This window comes from Phyllobates terribilis, unplaced genomic scaffold (assembly GCF_046119375.1).
Source record: "Phyllobates terribilis strain yellow unplaced genomic scaffold, ASM4611937v1 Scaffold_10__3_contigs__length_209671492, whole genome shotgun sequence".
Taxonomy (NCBI): Eukaryota; Metazoa; Chordata; class Amphibia; order Anura; family Dendrobatidae; genus Phyllobates; species Phyllobates terribilis.
Window position 1 is genome coordinate 27,705,431 of NW_027362770.1, and position 27,036 is coordinate 27,732,466.

Consider the following 27,036-nt stretch of genomic DNA (forward strand, 5'->3'; position numbering starts at 1 on the left):
CAAATACTAATAATGCAGGGGCCCAGGAGGTCAGGGGCCAAACACTGAGAACGTGACAGGAAACGGGACAAATACTAATAATGCAGGGGCCCAGGAGGTCAGGGGCCAAACACTGAGAGTGTGACAGGAAACTGGACAAATACTAATAATGCAGGGGCCCAGAAGGTCAGGGGCCAAACACTGAGAATGTGACAGGAAACGGGACAAATACTAATAATGCAGGGGCCCAGGAGGTCAGGGGCCAAACACTGAGAATGTGACAGGAAAGGGACAAATACTAATAATGCAGGGGCCCAGGAGGTCAGGGGCCAAACACTGAGAATGTGACAGGAAACGGGACAAATACTAATAATGCAGGGGCCCAGGAGGTCAGGGGCCAAACACTGAGAGTGTGACAGGAAACTGGAAAAATACTAATAATGCAGTGGCCCAGAAGGTCAGGGGCCAAACACTGAGAATGTGACAGGAAACGGGACAAATACTAATAATGCAGGGGCCCAGGAGGTCAGGGGCCAAACACTGAGAATGTGACAGGAAAGGGACAAATACTAATAATGCAGGGGCCCAGGAGGTCAGGGGCCAAACACTGAGAATGTGACAGGAAACGGGACAAATACTAATAATGCAGGGGCCCAGGATGTCAGGGGCCAAACACTGAGAATGTGACAGGAAACTGGACAAATGCTAATAATGCAGGGGCCCAGGAGGTCAGGGGCCAAACACTGAGAATGTGACTGGGACAAATACTAATAATGCAGGGGCCCAGGAGGTCAGGGGCCAAACACTGAGAATGTGACAGGAAACGTGACAAATACTAATAATGCAGGGGCCCAGAAGGTCAGGGGCCAAACACTAAGAATGTGACAAATACTAATAATGCAGGGGCCCAGGAGGTCAGGGGCCAAACACTGAGAATGTAACAGGAAACAGGACAAATACTAATAATGCAGGGGCCCAGGAGGTCAGGGGCCAAATACTGAGAATGTGACAGGAAACGGGACAAATACTAATAATGCAGGGGCCCAGGAGGTCAGGGGCCAAACACTGAGAAGGTGACAGGAAACTGGACAAATGCTAATAATGCAGGGGCCCAGGAAGTCAGGGGCCAAACACTGAGAAAGCGACAGGAAACTGGACAAATACTAATAATGCAGGGACCCAGGAGGTCAGGGGCCAAACACTGAGAATGTGACAGGAAATGGGACAAATACTAATAATGCAGGGGCCGAGAAGGTCAGGGGCCAAACACTGAGAAGGTGACAGGAAACGGGACAAATACTAATAATGCAGGGGCCCAGGAGGTCATGGGCCAAACACTGAGAAGGTGACAGGAAACTGGACATATACTAATAATGCAGGGGCCCAGGAGGTCAGGGGCCAAACACTGAGAATGTGACAGGAAACGGGACAAATACTAATAATGCAGGGGCCCAGGAGGTCAGGGGCCAAACACTGAGAATGTGACAGGAAACTGGAAAAATACTAATAATGCAGGGGCCCAGGAGGTCAGGGGCCAAACACTGAGAGTGTGAAAGGAAACTGGACAAATACTAATAATGCAGGGGCCCAGGAGATCAGGGGCCAAACACTGAGAATGTGACAGGAAACGGGACAAATACTAATAATGCAGGGGCCCAGGAGGTCAGGGGCCAAACACTGAGAATGTGACAGGAAACGGGACAAATACTAATAATGCAGGGGCCCAGGAGGTCAGGGGCCAAACACTGAGAATGTGACAGGAAACGGGACAAATACTAATAATGCAGGGGCCCAGGAGGTCAGGGGCTAAACACAGAAGGTGACAGGAAACTGGACAAAAACTAATAATGCAGGGGCCCAGGAGGTCAGGAGCCAAACACTGAGAATGTGACAGGAAACGGGACAAATACTAATAATGCAGGGGCCCAGGAGGTCAGGGGCCAAACACTGAGAATGTGACAGGAAACGGGACAAATACTAATAATGCAGGGGCCCAGGAGGTCAGGGGCCAAATACTGAGAATGTGACAGGAAACGGGACAAATACTAATAATGCAGGGGCCCAGGAGGTCAGAGGCCAAACACTGAGAATGTGACAGGAAACGGGACAAATACTAATAATGCAGGGGCCGAGGAGGTCAGGGGCCAAACACTGAGAATGTGACAGGAAACGGGACAAATACTAATAATGCAGGGGCCCAGGAGGTCAGGCGCCAAACACTGAGAATGTGACAGGAAACGGGACAAATACTAATAATGCAGGGGCCCAGGAGGTCAGGGGCCAAACACTGAGAGTGTGACAGAAAACTGGACAAATACTAATAATGCAGGGGCCCAGGAGGTCAGGAGCCAAACACTGAGAATGTGACAGGAAACGGGACAAATACTAATAATGCAGGGGCCCAGGAGGTCAGGGGCCAAACACTGAGAATGTGACAGGAAAAGGGACAAATACTAATAATGCAGGGGCCCACGAGGTCAGGGGCCAAACACTGAGAACGTGACAGGAAACGGGACAAATACTAATAATGCAGGGGCCCAGGAGGTCAGGGGCCAAACACTGAGAGTGTGACAGGAAACTGGACAAATACTAATAATGCAGGGGCCCAGAAGGTCAGGGGCCAAACACTGAGAATGTGACAGGAAACGGGACAAATACTAATAATGCAGGGGCCCAGGAGGTCAGGGGCCAAACACTGAGAATGTGACAGGAAAGGGACAAATACTAATAATGCAGGGGCCCAGGAGGTCAGGGGCCAAACACTGAGAATGTGACAGGAAACGGGACAAATACTAATAATGCAGGGGCCCAGGAGGTCAGGGGCCAAACACTGAGAGTGTGACAGGAAACTGGACAAATACTAATAATGCAGGGGCCCAGAAGGTCAGGGGCCAAACACTGAGAATGTGACAGTAAACGGGACAAATACTAATAATGCAGGGGCCCAGGAGGTCAGGGGCCAAACATTGAGAATGTGACAGGAAAGGGACAAATACTAATAATGCAGGGGCCCAGGAGGTCAGGGGCCAAACACTGAGAATGTGACAGGAAACGGGACAAATACTAATAATGCAGGGGCCCAGGATGTCAGGGGCCAAACACTGAGAATGTGACAGGAAACTGGACAAATGCTAATAATGCAGGGGCCCAGGAGGTCAGGGGCCAAACACTGAGAATGTGACTGGGACAAATACTAATAATGCAGGGGCCCAGGAGGTCAGGGGCCAAACACTGAGAATGTGACAGGAAACGTGACAAATACTAATAATTCAGGGGCCCAGAAGGTCAGGGGCCAAACATTAAGAATGTGACAAATACTAATATTGCAGGGGCCCAGGAGGTCAGGGGCCAAACACTGAGAATGTAACAGGAAACAGGACAAATACTAATAATGCAGGGGCCCAGGAGGTCAGGGGCCAAACACTGAGAAGGTGACAGGAAACTGGACAAATGCTAATAATGCAGGGGCCCAGGAGGTCAGGGGCCAAACACGAAGAAGGTGACAGGAAACGGGACAAATACTAATAAAGCAGGGGCCAAACACTGAGAATGTGACAGGAAACGGGACAAATACTAATAATGCAGGGGCCCAGGATGTCAGGGGCCAAACACTGAGAATGTGACAGGAAACTGGACAAATGCTAATAATGCAGGGGCCCAGGAGGTCAGGGGCCAAACACTGAGAATGTGACTGGGACAAATACTAATAATGCAGGGGCTCAGGAGGTCAGGGGCCAAACACTGAGAATGTGACAGGAAACGTGACAAATACTAATAATGCAGGGGCCCAGGAGGTCAGGGGCCAAACACTGAGAATGTAACAGGAAACAGGACAAATACTAATAATGCAGGGGCTCAGGAGGTCAGGGGCCAAACACTGAGAATGTGACAGGAAACGGGAAAAATACTAATAATGCAGGGGCCCAGGAGGTCAGGGGCCAAACACTGAGAATGTGACAGGAAACGGGACAAATACTAATAATGCAGGGGCGCAGGAGGTCAGGGGCCAAACACTGAGAGTGTGACAGGAAACTGGACAAATACTAATAATGCAGGGGCCCAGGAGATCAGGGGCCAAACACTGAGAATGTGACAGGAAACGGGACAAATACTAATAATGCAGGGGCCCAGGAGGTCAGGGGCCAAACACTGAGAATGTGACAGGAAACGGGACAAATACTAATAATGCAGGGGCCCAGGAGGTCAGGGGCCAAACACTGAGAATGTGACAGGAAACGGGACAAATACTAATAATGCAGGGGCCCAGGAGGTCAGGGGCCAAACACTGAGAAGGTGACAGGAAACTGGACAAATACTAATAATTCAGGGGTCCAGGATGTCAGGGGCCAAACACTGAGAATGTGACAGGAAACTGGACAAATGCTAATAATGCAGGGGCCCAGGAGGTCAGAGGCCAAACACTGAGAATGTGACTGGGACAAATACTAATAATGCAGGGGCCCAGGAGGTCAGGGGCCAAACACTGAGAATGTGACAGGAAACGTGACAAATACTAATAATGCAGGGGCCCAGAAGGTCAGGGGCCAAACACTAAGAATGTGACAAATACTAATAATGCAGGGGCCCAGGAGGTCAGGGGCCAAACACTGAGAATGTAACAGGAAACAGGACAAATACTAATAATGCAGGGGCCCAGGAGGTCAGGGGCCAAATACTGAGAATGTGACAGGAAACGGGACAAATACTAATAATGCAGGGGCCCAGGAGGTCAGGGGCCAAACACTGAGAAGGTGACAGGAAACTGGACAAATGCTAATAATGCAGGGGCCCAGGAGGTCAGGGGCCAAACACGGAGAAGGTGACAGGAAACTGGACAAATACTAATAATGAAGGGGACCAGAAGGTCAGGGGCCAAACACTAAGAATGTGACAAATACTAATAATGCAGGGGCCCAGGAGGTCAGGGGCCAAACACTGAGAATGTAACAGGAAACAGGACAAATACTAATAATGCAGGGGCCCTGAAGGTCAGGGGCCAAACACTGAGAAGGTGACAGGAAACGGGACAAATACTAATAAAGCAGGGGCCAAACACTGAGAATGTGACAGGAAACGGGACAAATACTAATAATGCAGGGGCCCAGGATGTCAGGGGCCAAACACTGAGAATGTGACAGGAAACTGGACAAATGCTAATAATGCAGGGGCCCAGGAGGTCAGGGGCCAAACACTGAGAATGTGACTGGGACAAATACTAATAATGCAGGGGCCCAGGAGGTCAGGGGCCAAACACTGAGAATGTGAAAGGAAACGTGACAAATACTAATAATGCAGGGGCCCAGAAGGTCAGGGGCCAAACACTAAGAATGTGACAAATACTAATAATGCAGGGGCCCAGGAGGTCAGGGGCCAAACACTGAGAATGTAACAGGAAACAGGACAAATACTAATAATGCAGGGGCCCAGGAGGTCAGGGGCCAAATACTGAGAATGTGACAGGAAACGGGACAAATACTAATAATGCAGGGGCCCAGGAGGTCAGGGGCCAAACACTGAGAAGGTGACAGGAAACTGGACAAATGCTAATAATGCAGGGGCCCAGGAGGTCAGGGGCCAAACACGGAGAAGGTGACAGGAAACTGGACAAATACTAATAATGAAGGGGCCCAGAAGGTCAGGGGCCAAACACTAAGAATGTGACAAATACTAATAATGCAGGGGCCCAGGAGGTCAGGGGCCAAACACTGAGAATGTAACAGGAAACAGGACAAATACTAATAATGCAGGGGCCCTGGAGGTCAGGGGCCAAACACTGAGAAGGTGACAGGAAACGGGACAAATACTAATAAAGCAGGGGCCAAACACTGAGAATGTGACAGGAAACGGGACAAATACTAATGATGCAGGGGCCCAGGAGGTCAGGGGCCAAACACTGAGAATGTGACAGGAAACGGGACAAATACTAATAATGCAGGGGCCCAGGAGGTCAGGGGCCAAACACTGAGAGTGTGACAGGAAACTGGACAAATACTAATAATGCAGGGGCCCAGGAGATCAGGGGCCAAACACTGAGAATGTGACAGGAAACGGGACAAATTCTAATAATGCAGGGGCCCAGGAGGTCAGGGGCCAAACACTGAGAATGTGACAGGAAACGGGACAAATACTAATAATGCAGGGGCCCAGGAGGTCAGGGGCCAAACACTGAGAATGTGACAGGAAACGGGACAAATACTAATAATGCAGGGGCCCAGGAGGTCAAGGGCCAAACACTGAGAAGGTGACAGGAAACTGAACAAATGCTAATAATGCAGGGGCCCAGGAAGTCAGGGGCCAAACACTGAGAAAGCGACAGGAAACTGGACAAATACTAATAATGCAGGGGCCCAGGAGGTCAGGGGCCAAACACTGAGAATGTGACAAGAAATGGGACAAATACTAATAATGCAGGGGCCCAGGAGGTCAGGGGCCAAATACTGAGAATGTGACAGGAAACGGGACAAATACTAATAATGCAGGGGCCCAGGAGGTCAGGGGCCAAACACTGAGAAGGTGACAGGAAACTGGACAAATGCTAATAATGCAGGGGCCCAGGAGGTCAGGGGCCAAACACGGAGAAGGTGACAGGAAACTGGACAAATACTAATAATGAAGGGGCCCAGAAGGTCAGGGGCCAAACACTAAGAATGTGACAAATACTAATAATGCAGGGGCCCAGGAGGTCAGGGGCCAAACACTGAGAATGTAACAGGAAACAGGACAAATACTAATAATGCAGGGGCCCTGGAGGTCAGGGGCCAAACACTGAGAAGGTGACAGGAAACGGGACAAATACTAATAAAGCAGGGGCCAAACACTGAGAATGTGACAGGAAACGGGACAAATACTAATAATGCAGGGGCCCAGGAGGTCAGGGGCCAAACACTGAGAATGTGACAGGAAACGGGACAAATACTAATAATGCAGGGGCGCAGGAGGTCAGGGGCCAAACACTGAGAGTGTGACAGGAAACTGGACAAATACTAATAATGCAGGGGCCCAGGAGATCAGGGGCCAAACACTGAGAATGTGACAGGAAACGGGACAAATACTAATAATGCAGGGGCCCAGGAGGTCAGGGGCCAAACACTGAAAATGTGACAGGAAACGGGACAAATACTAATAATGCAGGGGCCCAGGAGGTCAGGGGCCAAACACTGAGAATGTGACAGGAAACGGGACAAATACTAATAATGCAGGGGCCCAGGAGGTCAGGGGCCAAACACTGAGAAGGTGACAGGAAACTGGACAAATACTAATAATGCAGAGGCCCAGGAGGTCAGGAGCCAAACACTGAGAATGTGACAGGAAACGGGACAAATACTAATAATTCAGGGGTCCAGGATGTCAGGGGCCAAACACTGAGAATGTGACAGGAAACTGGACAAATGCTAATAATGCAGGGGCCCAGGAGGTCAGAGGCCAAACACTGAGAATGTGACTGGGACAAATACTAATAATGCAGGGGCCCAGGAGGTCAGGGGCCAAACACTGAGAATGTGACAGGAAATGTGACAAATACTAATAATGCAGGGGCCCAGAAGGTCAGGGGCCAAACACTAAGAATGTGACAAATACTAATAATGCAGGGGACCAGGAGGTCAGGAGCCAAACACTGAGAATGTAACAGGAAACAGGACAAATACTAATAATGCAGGGGCCCAGGAGGTCAGGGGCCAAATACTGAGAATGTGACAGGAAACGGGACAAATACTAATAATGCAGGGGCCCAGGAGGTCAGGGGCCAAACACTGAGAAGGTGACAGGAAACTGGACAAATGCTAATAATGCAGGGGCCCAGGAGGTCAGGGGCCAAACACGGAGAAGGTGACAGGAAACTGGACAAATACTAATAATGAAGGGGACCAGAAGGTCAGGGGCCAAACACTAAGAATGTGACAAATACTAATAATGCAGGGGCCCAGGAGGTCAGGGGCCAAACACTGAGAATGTAACAGGAAACAGGACAAATACTAATAATGCAGGGGCCCTGAAGGTCAGGGGCCAAACACTGAGAAGGTGACAGGAAACGGGACAAATACTAATAAAGCAGGGGCCAAACACTGAGAATGTGACAGGAAACGGGACAAATACTAATAATGCAGGGGCCCAGGATGTCAGGGGCCAAACACTGAGAATGTGACAGGAAACTGGACAAATGCTAATAATGCAGGGGCCCAGGAGGTCAGGGGCCAAACACTGAGAATGTGACTGGGACAAATACTAATAATGCAGGGGCCCAGGAGGTCAGGGGCCAAACACTGAGAATGTGAAAGGAAACGTGACAAATACTAATAATGCAGGGGCCCAGAAGGTCAGGGGCCAAACACTAAGAATGTGACAAATACTAATAATGCAGGGGCCCAGGAGGTCAGGGGCCAAACACTGAGAATGTAACAGGAAACAGGACAAATACTAATAATGCAGGGGCCCAGGAGGTCAGGGGCCAAATACTGAGAATGTGACAGGAAACGGGACAAATACTAATAATGCAGGGGCCCAGGAGGTCAGGGGCCAAACACTGAGAAGGTGACAGGAAACTGGACAAATGCTAATAATGCAGGGGCCCAGGAGGTCAGGGGCCAAACACGGAGAAGGTGACAGGAAACTGGTCAAATACTAATAATGAAGGGGCCCAGAAGGTCAGGGGCCAAACACTAAGAATGTGACAAATACTAATAATGCAGGGGCCCAGGAGGTCAGGGGCCAAACACTGAGAATGTAACAGGAAACAGGACAAATACTAATAATGCAGGGGCCCTGGAGGTCAGGGGCCAAACACTGAGAAGGTGACAGGAAACGGGACAAATACTAATAAAGCAGGGGCCAAACACTGAGAATGTGACAGGAAACGGGACAAATACTAATAATGCAGGGCCCCAGGAGGTCAGGGGCCAAACACTGAGAATGTGACAGGAAACGGGACAAATACTAATAATGCAGGGGCCCAGGAGGTCAGGGGCCAAACACTGAGAGTGTGACAGGAAACTGGACAAATACTAATAATGCAGGGGCCCAGGAGATCAGGGGCCAAACACTGAGAATGTGACAGGAAACGGGACAAATTCTAATAATGCAGGGGCCCAGGAGGTCAGGGGCCAAACACTGAGAATGTGACAGGAAACGGGACAAATACTAATAATGCAGGGGCCCAGGAGGTCAGGGGCCAAACACTGAGAATGTGACAGGAAACGGGACAAATACTAATAATGCAGGGGCCCAGGAGGTCAAGGGCCAAACACTGAGAAGGTGACAGGAAACTGAACAATGCTAATAATGCAGGGGCCCAGGAAGTCAGGGGCCAAACACTGAGAAAGCGACAGGAAACTGGACAAATACTAATAATGCAGGGGCCCAGGAGGTCAGGGGCCAAACACTGAGAATGTGACAAGAAATGGGACAAATACTAATAATGCAGGGGCCCAGGAGGTCAGGGGCCAAATACTGAGAATGTGACAGGAAACGGGACAAATACTAATAATGCAGGGGCCCAGGAGGTCAGGGGCCAAACACTGAGAAGGTGACAGGAAACTGGACAAATGCTAATAATGCAGGGGCCCAGGAGGTCAGGGGCCAAACACGGAGAAGGTGACAGGAAACTGGACAAATACTAATAATGAAGGGGCCCAGAAGGTCAGGGGCCAAACACTAAGAATGTGACAAATACTAATAATGCAGGGGCCCAGGAGGTCAGGGGCCAAACACTGAGAATGTAACAGGAAACAGGACAAATACTAATAATGCAGGGGCCCTGGAGGTCAGGGGCCAAACACTGAGAAGGTGACAGGAAACGGGACAAATACTAATAAAGCAGGGGCCAAACACTGAGAATGTGACAGGAAACGGGACAAATACTAATGATGCAGGGGCCCAGGAGGTCAGGGGCCAAACACTGAGAATGTGACAGGAAACGGGACAAATACTAATAATGCAGGGGCCCAGGAGGTCAGGGGCCAAACACTGAGAGTGTGACAGGAAACTGGACAAATACTAATAATGCAGGGGCCCAGGAGATCAGGGGCCAAACACTGAGAATGTGACAGGAAACGGGACAAATTCTAATAATGCAGGGGCCCAGGAGGTCAGGGGCCAAACACTGAGAATGTGACAGGAAACGGGACAAATACTAATAATGCAGGGGCCCAGGAGGTCAGGGGCCAAACACTGAGAATGTGACAGGAAACGGGACAAATACTAATAATGCAGGGGCCCAGGAGGTCAAGGGCCAAACACTGAGAAGGTGACAGGAAACTGAACAAATGCTAATAATGCAGGGGCCCAGGAAGTCAGGGGCCAAACACTGAGAAAGCGACAGGAAACTGGACAAATACTAATAATGCAGGGGCCCAGGAGGTCAGGGGCCAAACACTGAGAATGTGACAAGAAATGGGACAAATACTAATAATGCAGGGGCCCAGGAGGTCAGGGGCCAAATACTGAGAATGTGACAGGAAACGGGACAAATACTAATAATGCAGGGGCCCAGGAGGTCAGGGGCCAAACACTGAGAAGGTGACAGGAAACTGGACAAATGCTAATAATGCAGGGGCCCAGGAGGTCAGGGGCCAAACACGGAGAAGGTGACAGGAAACTGGACAAATACTAATAATGAAGGGGCCCAGAAGGTCAGGGGCCAAACACTAAGAATGTGACAAATACTAATAATGCAGGGGCCCAGGAGGTCAGGGGCCAAACACTGAGAATGTAACAGGAAACAGGACAAATACTAATAATGCAGGGGCCCTGGAGGTCAGGGGCCAAACACTGAGAAGGTGACAGGAAACGGGACAAATACTAATAAAGCAGGGGCCAAACACTGAGAATGTGACAGGAAACGGGACAAATACTAATAATGCAGGGGCCCAGGAGGTCAGGGGCCAAACACTGAGAATGTGACAGGAAACGGGACAAATACTAATAATGCAGGGGCGCAGGAGGTCAGGGGCCAAACACTGAGAGTGTGACAGGAAACTGGACAAATACTAATAATGCAGGGGCCCAGGAGATCAGGGGCCAAACACTGAGAATGTGACAGGAAACGGGACAAAACTAATAATGCAGGGGCCCAGGAGGTCAGGGGCCAAACACTGAAAATGTGACAGGAAACGGGACAAATACTAATAATGCAGGGGCCCAGGAGGTCAGGGGCCAAACACTGAGAATGTGACAGGAAACGGGACAAATACTAATAATGCAGGGGCCCAGGAGGTCAGGGGCCAAACACTGAGAAGGTGACAGGAAACTGGACAAATACTAATAATGCAGAGGCCCAGGAGGTCAGGAGCCAAACACTGAGAATGTTACAGGAAACGGGACAAATACTAATAATTCAGGGGTCCAGGATGTCAGGGGCCAAACACTGAGAATGTGACAGGAAACTGGACAAATGCTAATAATGCAGGGGCCCAGGAGGTCAGAGGCCAAACACTGAGAATGTGACTGGGACAAATACTAATAATGCAGGGGCCCAGGAGGTCAGAGGCCAAACACTGAGAATGTGACAGGAAACGGGACAAATACTAATAATGCAGGGGCCGAGGAGGTCAGGGGCCAAACACTGAGAATGTGACAGGAAACGGGACAAATACTAATAATGCAGGGGCCCAGGAGGTCAGGCGCCAAACACTGAGAATGTGACAGGAAACGGGACAAATACTAATAATGCAGGGGCCCAGGAGGTCAGGGGCCAAACACTGAGAGTGTGACAGAAAACTGGACAAATACTAATAATGCAGGGGCCCAGGAGGTCAGGAGCCAAACACTGAGAATGTGACAGGAAACGGGACAAATACTAATAATGCAGGGGCCCAGGAGGTCAGGGGCCAAACACTGAGAATGTGACAGGAAAAGGGACAAATACTAATAATGCAGGGGCCCACGAGGTCAGGGGCCAAACACTGAGAACGTGACAGGAAACGGGACAAATACTAATAATGCAGGGGCCCAGGAGGTCAGGGGCCAAACACTGAGAGTGTGACAGGAAACTGGACAAATACTAATAATGCAGGGGCCCAGAAGGTCAGGGGCCAAACACTGAGAATGTGACAGGAAACGGGACAAATACTAATAATGCAGGGGCCCAGGAGGTCAGGGGCCAAACACTGAGAATGTGACAGGAAAGGGACAAATACTAATAATGCAGGGGCCCAGGAGGTCAGGGGCCAAACACTGAGAATGTGACAGGAAACGGGACAAATACTAATAATGCAGGGGCCCAGGAGGTCAGGGGCCAAACACTGAGAGTGTGACAGGAAACTGGACAAATACTAATAATGCAGGGGCCCAGAAGGTCAGGGGCCAAACACTGAGAATGTGACAGTAAACGGGACAAATACTAATAATGCAGGGGCCCAGGAGGTCAGGGGCCAAACATTGAGAATGTGACAGGAAAGGGACAAATACTAATAATGCAGGGGCCCAGGAGGTCAGGGGCCAAACACTGAGAATGTGACAGGAAACGGGACAAATACTAATAATGCAGGGGCCCAGGATGTCAGGGGCCAAACACTGAGAATGTGACAGGAAACTGGACAAATGCTAATAATGCAGGGGCCCAGGAGGTCAGGGGCCAAACACTGAGAATGTGACTGGGACAAATACTAATAATGCAGGGGCCCAGGAGGTCAGGGGCCAAACACTGAGAATGTGACAGGAAACGTGACAAATACTAATAATTCAGGGGCCCAGAAGGTCAGGGGCCAAACATTAAGAATGTGACAAATACTAATATTGCAGGGGCCCAGGAGGTCAGGGGCCAAACACTGAGAATGTAACAGGAAACAGGACAAATACTAATAATGCAGGGGCCCAGGAGGTCAGGGGCCAAACACTGAGAAGGTGACAGGAAACTGGACAAATGCTAATAATGCAGGGGCCCAGGAGGTCAGGGGCCAAACACGAAGAAGGTGACAGGAAACGGGACAAATACTAATAAAGCAGGGGCCAAACACTGAGAATGTGACAGGAAACGGGACAAATACTAATAATGCAGGGGCCCAGGATGTCAGGGGCCAAACACTGAGAATGTGACAGGAAACTGGACAAATGCTAATAATGCAGGGGCCCAGGAGGTCAGGGGCCAAACACTGAGAATGTGACTGGGACAAATACTAATAATGCAGGGGCTCAGGAGGTCAGGGGCCAAACACTGAGAATGTGACAGGAAACGTGACAAATACTAATAATGCAGGGGCCCAGGAGGTCAGGGGCCAAACACTGAGAATGTAACAGGAAACAGGACAAATACTAATAATGCAGGGGCTCAGGAGGTCAGGGGCCAAACACTGAGAATGTGACAGGAAACGGGAAAAATACTAATAATGCAGGGGCCCAGGAGGTCAGGGGCCAAACACTGAGAATGTGACAGGAAACGGGACAAATACTAATAATGCAGGGGCGCAGGAGGTCAGGGGCCAAACACTGAGAGTGTGACAGGAAACTGGACAAATACTAATAATGCAGGGGCCCAGGAGATCAGGGGCCAAACACTGAGAATGTGACAGGAAACGGGACAAATACTAATAATGCAGGGGCCCAGGAGGTCAGGGGCCAAACACTGAGAATGTGACAGGAAACGGGACAAATACTAATAATGCAGGGGCCCAGGAGGTCAGGGGCCAAACACTGAGAATGTGACAGGAAACGGGACAAATACTAATAATGCAGGGGCCCAGGAGGTCAGGGGCCAAACACTGAGAAGGTGACAGGAAACTGGACAAATACTAATAATTCAGGGGTCCAGGATGTCAGGGGCCAAACACTGAGAATGTGACAGGAAACTGGACAAATGCTAATAATGCAGGGGCCCAGGAGGTCAGAGGCCAAACACTGAGAATGTGACTGGGACAAATACTAATAATGCAGGGGCCCAGGAGGTCAGGGGCCAAACACTGAGAATGTGACAGGAAACGTGACAAATACTAATAATGCAGGGGCCCAGAAGGTCAGGGGCCAAACACTAAGAATGTGACAAATACTAATAATGCAGGGGCCCAGGAGGTCAGGGGCCAAACACTGAGAATGTAACAGGAAACAGGACAAATACTAATAATGCAGGGGCCCAGGAGGTCAGGGGCCAAATACTGAGAATGTGACAGGAAACGGGACAAATACTAATAATGCAGGGGCCCAGGAGGTCAGGGGCCAAACACTGAGAAGGTGACAGGAAACTGGACAAATGCTAATAATGCAGGGGCCCAGGAGGTCAGGGGCCAAACACGGAGAAGGTGACAGGAAACTGGACAAATACTAATAATGAAGGGGACCAGAAGGTCAGGGGTCAAACACTAAGAATGTGACAAATACTAATAATGCAGGGGCCCAGGAGGTCAGGGGCCAAACACTGAGAATGTAACAGGAAACAGGACAAATACTAATAATGCAGGGGCCCTGAAGGTCAGGGGCCAAACACTGAGAAGGTGACAGGAAACGGGACAAATACTAATAAAGCAGGGGCCAAACACTGAGAATGTGACAGGAAACGGGACAAATACTAATAATGCAGGGGCCCAGGATGTCAGGGGCCAAACACTGAGAATGTGACAGGAAACTGGACAAATGCTAATAATGCAGGGGCCCAGGAGGTCAGGGGCCAAACACTGAGAATGTGACTGGGACAAATACTAATAATGCAGGGGCCCAGGAGGTCAGGGGCCAAACACTGAGAATGTGAAAGGAAACGTGACAAATACTAATAATGCAGGGGCCCAGAAGGTCAGGGGCCAAACACTAAGAATGTGACAAATACTAATAATGCAGGGGCCCAGGAGGTCAGGGGCCAAACACTGAGAATGTAACAGGAAACAGGACAAATACTAATAATGCAGGGGCCCAGGAGGTCAGGGGCCAAATACTGAGAATGTGACAGGAAACGGGACAAATACTAATAATGCAGGGGCCCAGGAGGTCAGGGGCCAAACACTGAGAAGGTGACAGGAAACTGGACAAATGCTAATAATGCAGGGGCCCAGGAGGTCAGGGGCCAAACACGGAGAAGGTGACAGGAAACTGGACAAATACTAATAATGAAGGGGCCCAGAAGGTCAGGGGCCAAACACTAAGAATGTGACAAATACTAATAATGCAGGGGCCCAGGAGGTCAGGGGCCAAACACTGAGAATGTAACAGGAAACAGGACAAATACTAATAATGCAGGGGCCCTGGAGGTCAGGGGCCAAACACTGAGAAGGTGACAGGAAACGGGACAAATACTAATAAAGCAGGGGCCAAACACTGAGAATGTGACAGGAAACGGGACAAATACTAATGATGCAGGGGCCCAGGAGGTCAGGGGCCAAACACTGAGAATGTGACAGGAAACGGGACAAATACTAATAATGCAGGGGCCCAGGAGGTCAGGGGCCAAACACTGAGAGTGTGACAGGAAACTGGACAAATACTAATAATGCAGGGGCCCAGGAGATCAGGGGCCAAACACTGAGAATGTGACAGGAAACGGGACAAATTCTAATAATGCAGGGGCCCAGGAGGTCAGGGGCCAAACACTGAGAATGTGACAGGAAACGGGACAAATACTAATAATGCAGGGGCCCAGGAGGTCAGGGGCCAAACACTGAGAATGTGACAGGAAACGGGACAAATACTAATAATGCAGGGGCCCAGGAGGTCAAGGGCCAAACACTGAGAAGGTGACAGGAAACTGAACAAATGCTAATAATGCAGGGGCCCAGGAAGTCAGGGGCCAAACACTGAGAAAGCGACAGGAAACTGGACAAATACTAATAATGCAGGGGCCCAGGAGGTCAGGGGCCAAACACTGAGAATGTGACAAGAAATGGGACAAATACTAATAATGCAGGGGCCCAGGAGGTCAGGGGCCAAATACTGAGAATGTGACAGGAAACGGGACAAATACTAATAATGCAGGGGCCCAGGAGGTCAGGGGCCAAACACTGAGAAGGTGACAGGAAACTGGACAAATGCTAATAATGCAGGGGCCCAGGAGGTCAGGGGCCAAACACGGAGAAGGTGACAGGAAACTGGACAAATACTAATAATGAAGGGGCCCAGAAGGTCAGGGGCCAAACACTAAGAATGTGACAAATACTAATAATGCAGGGGCCCAGGAGGTCAGGGGCCAAACACTGAGAATGTAACAGGAAACAGGACAAATACTAATAATGCAGGGGCCCTGGAGGTCAGGGGCCAAACACTGAGAAGGTGACAGGAAACGGGACAAATACTAATAAAGCAGGGGCCAAACACTGAGAATGTGACAGGAAACGGGACAAATACTAATAATGCAGGGGCCCAGGAGGTCAGGGGCCAAACACTGAGAATGTGACAGGAAACGGGACAAATACTAATAATGCAGGGGCGCAGGAGGTCAGGGGCCAAACACTGAGAGTGTGACAGGAAACTGGACAAATACTAATAATGCAGGGGCCCAGGAGATCAGGGGCCAAACACTGAGAATGTGACAGGAAACGGGACAAATACTAATAATGCAGGGGCCCAGGAGGTCAGGGGCCAAACACTGAAAATGTGACAGGAAACGGGACAAATACTAATAATGCAGGGGCCCAGGAGGTCAGGGGCCAAACACTGAGAATGTGACAGGAAACGGGACAAATACTAATAATGCAGGGGCCCAGGAGGTCAGGGGCCAAACACTGAGAAGGTGACAGGAAACTGGACAAATACTAATAATGCAGAGGCCCAGGAGGTCAGGAGCCAAACACTGAGAATGTGACAGGAAACGGGACAAATACTAATAATTCAGGGGTCCAGGATGTCAGGGGCCAAACACTGAGAATGTGACAGGAAACTGGACAAATGCTAATAATGCAGGGGCCCAGGAGGTCAGAGGCCAAACACTGAGAATGTGACTGGGACAAATACTAATAATGCAGGGGCCCAGGAGGTCAGGGGCCAAACACTGAGAATGTGACAGGAAATGTGACAAATACTAATAATGCAGGGGCCCAGAAGGTCAGGGGCCAAACACTAAGAATGTGACAAATACTAATAATGCAGGGGACCAGGAGGTCAGGGGCCAAACACTGAGAATGTAACAGGAAACAGGACAAATACTAATAATGCAGGGGCCCAGGAGGTCAGGGGCCAAATACTGAGAATGTGACAGGAAACGGGACAAATACTAATAATGCAGGGGCCCAGGAGGTCAGGGGCCAAACACTGAGAAGGTGACAGGAAACTGGACAAATGCTAATAATGCAGGGGCCCAGGAGGTCAGGGGCCAAACACGGAGAAGGTGACAGGAAACTGGACAAATACTAATAATGAAGGGGACCAGAAGGTCAGGGGCCAAACACTAAGAATGTGACAAATACTAATAATGCAGGGGCCCAGGAGGTCAGGGGCCAAACACTGAGAATGTAACAGGAAACAGGACAAATACTAATAATGCAGGGGCCCTGAAGGTCAGGGGCCAAACACTGAGAAGGTGACAGGAAACGGGACAAATACTAATAAAGCAGGGGCCAAACACTGAGAATGTGACAGGAAACGGGACAAATACTAATAATGCAGGGGCCCAGGATGTCAGGGGCCAAACACTGAGAATGTGACAGGAAACTGGACAAATGCTAATAATGCAGGGGCCCAGGAGGTCAGGGGCCAAACACTGAGAATGTGACTGGGACAAATACTAATAATGCAGGGGCCCAGGAGGTCAGGGGCCAAACACTGAGAATGTGAAAGGAAACGTGACAAATACTAATAATGCAGGGGCCCAGAAGGTCAGGGGCCAAACACTAAGAATGTGACAAATACTAATAATGCAGGGGCCCAGGAGGTCAGGGGCCAAACACTGAGAATGTAACAGGAAACAGGACAAATACTAATAATGCAGGGGCCCAGGAGGTCAGGGGCCAAATACTGAGAATGTGACAGGAAACGGGACAAATACTAATAATGCAGGGGCCCAGGAGGTCAGGGGCCAAACACTGAGAAGGTGACAGGAAACTGGACAAATGCTAATAATGCAGGGGCCCAGGAGGTCAGGGGCCAAACACGGAGAAGGTGACAGGAAACTGGACAAATACTAATAATGAAGGGGCCCAGAAGGTCAGGGGCCAAACACTAAGAATGTGACAAATACTAATAATGCAGGGGCCCAGGAGGTCAGGGGCCAAACACTGAGAATGTAACAGGAAACAGGACAAATACTAATAATGCAGGGGCCCTGGAGGTCAGGGGCCAAACACTGAGAAGGTGACAGGAAACGGGACAAATACTAATAAAGCAGGGGCCAAACACTGAGAATGTGACAGGAAACGGGACAAATACTAATGATGCAGGGGCCCAGGAGGTCAGGGGCCAAACACTGAGAATGTGACAGGAAACGGGACAAATACTAATAATGCAGGGGCCCAGGAGGTCAGGGGCCAAACACTGAGAGTGTGACAGGAAACTGGACAAATACTAATAATGCAGGGGCCCAGGAGATCAGGGGCCAAACACTGAGAATGTGACAGGAAACGGGACAAATTCTAATAATGCAGGGGCCCAGGAGGTCAGGGGCCAAACACTGAGAATGTGACAGGAAACGGGACAAATACTAATAATGCAGGGGCCCAGGAGGTCAGGGGCCAAACACTGAGAATGTGACAGGAAACGGGACAAATACTAATAATGCAGGGGCCCAGGAGGTCAAGGGCCAAACACTGAGAAGGTGACAGGAAACTGAACAAATGCTAATAATGCAGGGGCCCAGGAAGTCAGGGGCCAAACACTGAGAAAGCGACAGGAAACTGGACAAATACTAATAATGCAGGGGCCCAGGAGGTCAGGGGCCAAACACTGAGAATGTGACAAGAAATGGGACAAATACTAATAATGCAGGGGCCCAGGAGGTCAGGGGCCAAATACTGAGAATGTGACAGGAAACGGGACAAATACTAATAATGCAGGGGCCCAGGAGGTCAGGGGCCAAACACTGAGAAGGTGACAGGAAACTGGACAAATGCTAATAATGCAGGGGCCCAGGAGGTCAGGGGCCAAACACGGAGAAGGTGACAGGAAACTGGACAAATACTAATAATGAAGGGGCCCAGAAGGTCAGGGGCCAAACACTAAGAATGTGACAAATACTAATAATGCAGGGGCCCAGGAGGTCAGGGGCCAAACACTGAGAATGTAACAGGAAACAGGACAAATACTAATAATGCAGGGGCCCTGGAGGTCAGGGGCCAAACACTGAGAAGGTGACAGGAAACGGGACAAATACTAATAAAGCAGGGGCCAAACACTGAGAATGTGACAGGAAACGGGACAAATACTAATAATGCAGGGGCCCAGGAGGTCAGGGGCCAAACACTGAGAATGTGACAGGAAACGGGACAAATACTAATAATGCAGGGGCGCAGGAGGTCAGGGGCCAAACACTGAGAGTGTGACAGGAAACTGGACAAATACTAATAATGCAGGGGCCCAGGAGATCAGGGGCCAAACACTGAGAATGTGACAGGAAACGGGACAAAACTAATAATGCAGGGGCCCAGGAGGTCAGGGGCCAAACACTGAAAATGTGACAGGAAACGGGACAAATACTAATAATGCAGGGGCCCAGGAGGTCAGGGGCCAAACACTGAGAATGTGACAGGAAACGGGACAAATACTAATAATGCAGGGGCCCAGGAGGTCAGGGGCCAAACACTGAGAAGGTGACAGGAAACTGGACAAATACTAATAATGCAGAGGCCCAGGAGGTCAGGAGCCAAACACTGAGAATGTGACAGGAAACGGGACAAATACTAATAATTCAGGGGTCCAGGATGTCAGGGGCCAAACACTGAGAATGTGACAGGAAACTGGACAAATGCTAATAATGCAGGGGCCCAGGAGGTCAGAGGCCAAACACTGAGAATGTGACTGGGACAAATACTAATAATGCAGGGGCCCAGGAGGTCAGGGGCCAAACACTGAGAATGTGACAGGAAATGTGACAAATACTAATAATGCAGGGGCCCAGAAGGTCAGGGGCCAAACACTAAGAATGTGACAAATACTAATAATGCAGGGGCCCAGGAGGTCAGGGGCCAAACACTGAGAATGTAACAGGAAACAGGACAAATACTAATAATGCAGGGGCCCAGGAGGTCAGGGGCCAAATACTGAGAATGTGACAGGAAACGGGACAAATACTAATAATGCAGGGGCCCAGGAGGTCAGGGGCCAAACACTGAGAAGGTGACAGGAAACTGGACAAATGCTAATAATGCAGGGGCCCAGGAGGTCAGGGGCCAAACACGGAGAAGGTGACAGGAAACTGGACAAATACTAATAATGAAGGGGACCAGAAGGTCAGGGGCCAAACACTAAGAATGTGACAAATACTAATAATGCAGGGGCCCAGGAGGTCAGGGGCCAAACACTGAGAATGTAACAGGAAACAGGACAAATACTAATAATGCAGGGGCCCTGAAGGTCAGGGGCCAAACACTGAGAAGGTGACAGGAAACGGGACAAATACTAATAAAGCAGGGGCCAAACACTGAGAATGTGACAGGAAACGGGACAAATACTAATAATGCAGGGGCCCAGGATGTCAGGGGCCAAACACTGAGAATGTGACAGGAAACTGGACAAATGCTAATAATGCAGGGGCCCAGGAGGTCAGGGGCCAAACACTGAGAATGTGACTGGGACAAATACTAATAATGCAGGGGCCCAGGAGGTCAGGGGCCAAACACTGAGAATGTGAAAGGAAACGTGACAAATACTAATAATGCAGGGGCCCAGAAGGTCAGGGGCCAAACACTAAGAATGTGACAAATACTAATAATGCAGGGGCCCAGGAGGTCAGGGGCCAAACACTGAGAATGTAACAGGAAACAGGACAAATACTAATAATGCAGGGGCCCAGGAGGTCAGGGGCCAAATACTGAGAATGTGACAGGAAACGGGACAAATACTAATAATGCAGGGGCCCAGGAGGTCAGGGGCCAAACACTGAGAAGGTGACAGGAAACTGGACAAATGCTAATAATGCAGGGGCCCAGGAGGTCAGGGGCCAAACACGGAGAAGGTGACAGGAAACTGGTCAAATACTAATAATGAAGGGGCCCAGAAGGTCAGGGGCCAAACACTAAGAATGTGACAAATACTAATAATGCAGGGGCCCAGGAGGTCAGGGGCCAAACACTGAGAATGTAACAGGAAACAGGACAAATACTAATAATGCAGGGGCCCTGGAGGTCAGGGGCCAAACACTGAGAAGGTGACAGGAAACGGGACAAATACTAATAAAGCAGGGGCCAAACACTGAGAATGTGACAGGAAACGGGACAAATACTAATAATGCAGGGCCCCAGGAGGTCAGGGGCCAAACACTGAGAATGTGACAGGAAACGGGACAAATACTAATAATGCAGGGGCCCAGGAGGTCAGGGGCCAAACACTGAGAGTGTGACAGGAAACTGGACAAATACTAATAATGCAGGGGCCCAGGAGATCAGGGGCCAAACACTGAGAATGTGACAGGAAACGGGACAAATACTAATAATGCAGGGGCCCAGGAGGTCAGGGGCCAAACACTGAGAATGTGACAGGAAACGGGACAAATACTAATAATGCAGGGGCCCAGGAGGTCAAGGGCCAAACACTGAGAAGGTGACAGGAAACTGAACAAATGCTAATAATGCAGGGGCCCAGGAAGTCAGGGGCCAAACACTGAGAAAGCGACAGGAAACTGGACAAATACTAATAATGCAGGGGCCCAGGAGGTCAGGGGCCAAACACTGAGAATGTGACAAGAAATGGGACAAATACTAATAATGCAGGGGCCCAGGAGGTCAGGGGCCAAATACTGAGAATGTGACAGGAAACGGGACAAATACTAATAATGCAGGGGCCCAGGAGGTCAGGGGCCAAACACTGAGAAGGTGACAGGAAACTGGACAAATGCTAATAATGCAGGGGCCCAGGAGGTCAGGGGCCAAACACGGAGAAGGTGACAGGAAACTGGACAAATACTAATAATGAAGGGGCCCAGAAGGTCAGGGGCCAAACACTAAGAATGTGACAAATACTAATAATGCAGGGGCCCAGGAGGTCAGGGGCCAAACACTGAGAATGTAACAGGAAACAGGACAAATACTAATAATGCAGGGGCCCTGGAGGTCAGGGGCCAAACACTGAGAAGGTGACAGGAAACAGGACAAATACTAATAAAGCAGTGGCCAAACACTGAGAATGTGAAAGGAAACGGGACAAATACTAATAATGCAGGGGCCCAGGAGGTCAGGGGCCAAACACTGAGAATGTGACAGGAAACGGGACAAATACTAATAATGCAGGGGCCCAGGAGGTCAGGGGCCAAACACTGAGAGTGTGACAGGAAACTGGACAAATACTAATAATGCAGGGGCCCAGGAGATCAGGGGCCAAGCACTGAGAATGTGACAGGAAACGGGACAAATACTAATAATGCAGGGGCCCAGGAGGTCAGGGGCCAAACACTGAGAATGTGACAGGAAACGGGACAAATACTAATAATGCAGGGGCCCAGGAGGTCAGGGGCCAAACACTGAGAATGTGACAGGAAACGGGACAAATACTAATAATGCAGGGGCCCAGGAGGTCAGGGGCCAAACACTGAGAAGGGGACAGGAAACTGGACAAATACTAATAATGCAGGGGCTCAGGAGGTCAGGAGCCAAACACTGAGAATGTGACAGGAAACGGGACAAATACTAATAATGCAGAGGCCCAGGAGGTCAGGGGCCAAACACTGAGAGTGTGACAGGAAACTGAACAAATACTAATAATGCAGGGGCCCAGGAGGTCAGGGGCCAAACACTGAGAATGTGACAGGAAAAGGGACAAACACTAATAATGCAGGGGCCCAGGAGGTCAGGGGCCAAACACTGAGAATGTGACAGGAAACGGGACAAATACTAATAATGCAGGGGCCCAGGAGGTCAGGGGCCAAACACTGAGAATGTGACAGGAAACTGGACAAATACTAATAATGCAGGGGCCCAGGAGGTCAGGGGCCAAACACTGAGAATGTGACAGGAAACTGGACAAATGCTAATAATGCAGGGGCCCAGGAGGTCAGGGGCCAAACACTGAGAATGTGACTGGGACAAATACTAATAAGGCAGGGGCCAAACACTGAGAATGTGACAGGAAACGGGACAAATACTAATAATGCAGGGGCCCAGGAGGTCAGGGGCCAAACACTGAGAGTGTGACAGGAAACTGGACAAATACTAATAATGCAGGGGCCCAGGAGATCAGGGGCCAAACACTGAGAATGTGACAGGAAACGGGACAAATTCTAATAATGCAGGGGCCCAGGAGGTCAGGGGCCAAACACTGAGAATGTGTCAGGAAACGGGACAAATACTAATAATGCAGGGGCCCAGGAGGTCAGGGGCCAAACACTGAGAATGTGACATGAAACGGGACAAATACTAATAATGCAGGGGCCCAGGAGGTCAAGGGCCAAACACTGAGAAGGTGACAGGAAACTGAACAAATGCTAATAATGCAGGGGCCCAGGAAGTCAGGGGCCAAACACTGAGAAAGCGACAGGAAACTGGACAAATACTAATAATGCAGGGGCCCAGGAGGTCAGGGGCCAAACACTGAGAATGTGACAGGAAATGGGACAAATACTAATAATGCAGGGGCCCAGGAGGTCAGGGGCCAAATACTGAGAATGTGACAGGAAACGGGACAAATACTAATAATGCAGGGGCCCAGGAGGTCAGGGGCCAAACACTGAGAAGGTGACAGGAAACTGGACAAATGCTAATAATGCAGGGGCCCAGGAGGTCAGGGGCCAAACACGGAGAAGGTGACAGGAAACTGGACAAATACTAATAATGAAGGGGCCCAGAAGGTCAGGGGCCAAACACTAAGAATGTGACAAATACTAATAATGCAGGGGCCCAGGAGGTCAGGGGCCAAACACTGAGAATGTAACAGGAAACAGGACAAATACTAATAATGCAGGGGCCCTGGAGGTCAGGGGCCAAACACTGAGAAGGTGACAGGAAACTGGACAAATGCTAATAATGCAGGGGCCCAGGAGGTCAGGGGCCAAACACGGAGAAGGTGACAGGAAACTGGACAAATACTAATAATGAAGGGGACCAGAAGGTCAGGGGCCAAACACTAAGAATGTGACAAATACTAATAATGCAGGGGCCCAGGAGGTCAGGGGCCAAACACTGAGAATGTAACAGGAAACAGGACAAATACTAATAATGCAGGGGCCCTGAAGGTCAGGGGCCAAACACTGAGAAGGTGACAGGAAACGGGACAAATACTAATAAAGCAGGGGCCAAACACTGAGAATGTGACAGGAAACGGGACAAATACTAATAATGCAGGGGCCCAGGATGTCAGGGGCCAAACACTGAGAATGTGACAGGAAACTGGACAAATGCTAATAATGCAGGGGCCCAGGAGGTCAGGGGCCAAACACTGAGAATGTGATTGGGACAAATACTAATAATGCAGGGGCCCAGAAGGTCAGGGGCCAAACACTGAGAATGTGAAAGGAAACGTGACAAATACTAATAATGCAGGGGCCCAGAAGGTCAGGGGCCAAACACTAAGAATGTGACAAATACTAATAATGCAGGGGCCCAGGAAGTCAGGGGCCAAACACTGAGAATGTAACAGGAAACAGGACAAATACTAATAATGCAGGGGCCCAGGAGGTCAGGGGCCAAATACTGAGAATGTGACAGGAAACGGGACAAATACTAATAATGCAGGGGCCCAGGAGGTCAGGGGCCAAACACTGAGAAGGTGACAGGAAACTGGACAAATGCTAATAATGCAGGGGCCCAGGAGGTCAGGGGCCAAACACGGAGAAGGTGACAGGAAACTGGACAAATACTAATAATGAAGGGGCCCAGAAGGTCAGGGGCCAAACACTAAGAATGTGACAAATACTAATAATGCAGGGGCCCAGGAGGTCAGGGGCCAAACACTGAGAATGTAACAGGAAACAGGACAAATACTAATAATGCAGGGGCCCTGGAGGTCAGGGGCCAAACACTGAGAAGGTGACAGGAAACGGGACAAATACTAATAAAGCAGGGGCCAAACACTGAGAATGTGACAGGAAACGGGACAAATACTAATGATGCAGGGGCCCAGGAGGTCAGGGGCCAAACACTGAGAATGTGACAGGAAACGGGACAAATACTAATAATGCAGGGGCCCAGGAGGTCAGGGGCCAAACACTGAGAGTGTGACAGGAAACTGGACAAATACTAATAATGCAGGGGCCCAGGAGATCAGGGGCCAAACACTGAGAATGTGACAGGAAACGGGACAAATTCTAATAATGCAGGGGCCCAGGAGGTCAGGGGCCAAACACTGAGAATGTGACAGGAAACGGGACAAATACTAATAATGCAGGGGCCCAGGAGGTCAGGGGCCAAACACTGAGAATGTGACAGGAAACGGGACAAATACTAATAATGCAGGGGCCCAGGAGGTCAAGGGCCAAACACTGAGAAGGTGACAGGAAACTGAACAAATGCTAATAATGCAGGGGCCCAGGAAGTCAGGGGCCAAACACTGAGAAAGCGACAGGAAACTGGACAAATACTAATAATGCAGGGGCCCAGGAGGTCAGGGGCCAAACACTGAGAATGTGACAAGAAATGGGACAAATACTAATAATGCAGGGGCCCAGGAGGTCAGGGGCCAAATACTGAGAATGTGACAGGAAACGGGACAAATACTAATAATGCAGGGGCCCAGGAGGTCAGGGGCCAAACACTGAGAAGGTGACAGGAAACTGGACAAATGCTAATAATGCAGGGGCCCAGGAGGTCAGGGGCCAAACACGGAGAAGGTGACAGGAAACTGGACAAATACTAATAATGAAGGGGCCCAGAAGGTCAGGGGCCAAACACTAAGAATGTGACAAATACTAATAATGCAGGGGCCCAGGAGGTCAGGGGCCAAACACTGAGAATGTAACAGGAAACAGGACAAATACTAATAATGCAGGGGCCCTGGAGGTCAGGGGCCAAACACTGAGAAGGTGACAGGAAACGGGACAAATACTAATAAAGCAGGGGCCAAACACTGAGAATGTGACAGGAAACGGGACAAATACTAATAATGCAGGGGCCCAGGAGGTCAGGGGCCAAACACTGAGAATGTGACAGGAAACGGGACAAATACTAATAATGCAGGGGCGCAGGAGGTCAGGGGCCAAACACTGAGAGTGTGACAGGAAACTGGACAAATACTAATAATGCAGGGGCCCAGGAGATCAGGGGCCAAACACTGAGAATGTGACAGGAAACGGGACAAATACTAATAATGCAGGGGCCCAGGAGGTCAGGGGCCAAACACTGAAAATGTGACAGGAAACGGGACAAATACTAATAATGCAGGGGCCCAGGAGGTCAGGGGCCAAACACTGAGAATGTGACAGGAAACGGGACAAATACTAATAATGCAGGGGCCCAGGAGGTCAGGGGCCAAACACTGAGAAGGTGACAGGAAACTGGACAAATACTAATAATGCAGAGGCCCAGGAGGTCAGGAGCCAAACACTGAGAATGTGACAGGAAACGGGACAAATACTAATAATTCAGGGGTCCAGGATGTCAGGGGCCAAACACTGAGAATGTGACAGGAAACTGGACAAATGCTAATAATGCAGGGGCCCAGGAGGTCAGAGGCCAAACACTGAGAATGTGACTGGGACAAATACTAATAATGCAGGGGCCCAGGAGGTCAGGGGCCAAACACTGAGAATGTGACAGGAAATGTGACAAATACTAATAATGCAGGGGCCCAGAAGGTCAGGGGCCAAACACTAAGAATGTGACAAATACTAATAATGCAGGGGACCAGGAGGTCAGGGGCCAAACACTGAGAATGTAACAGGAAACAGGACAAATACTAATAATGCAGGGGCCCAGGAGGTCAGGGGCCAAATACTGAGAATGTGACAGGAAACGGGACAAATACTAATAATGCAGGGGCCCAGGAGGTCAGGGGCCAAACACTGAGAAGGTGACAGGAAACTGGACAAATGCTAATAATGCAGGGGCCCAGGAGGTCAGGGGCCAAACACGGAGAAGG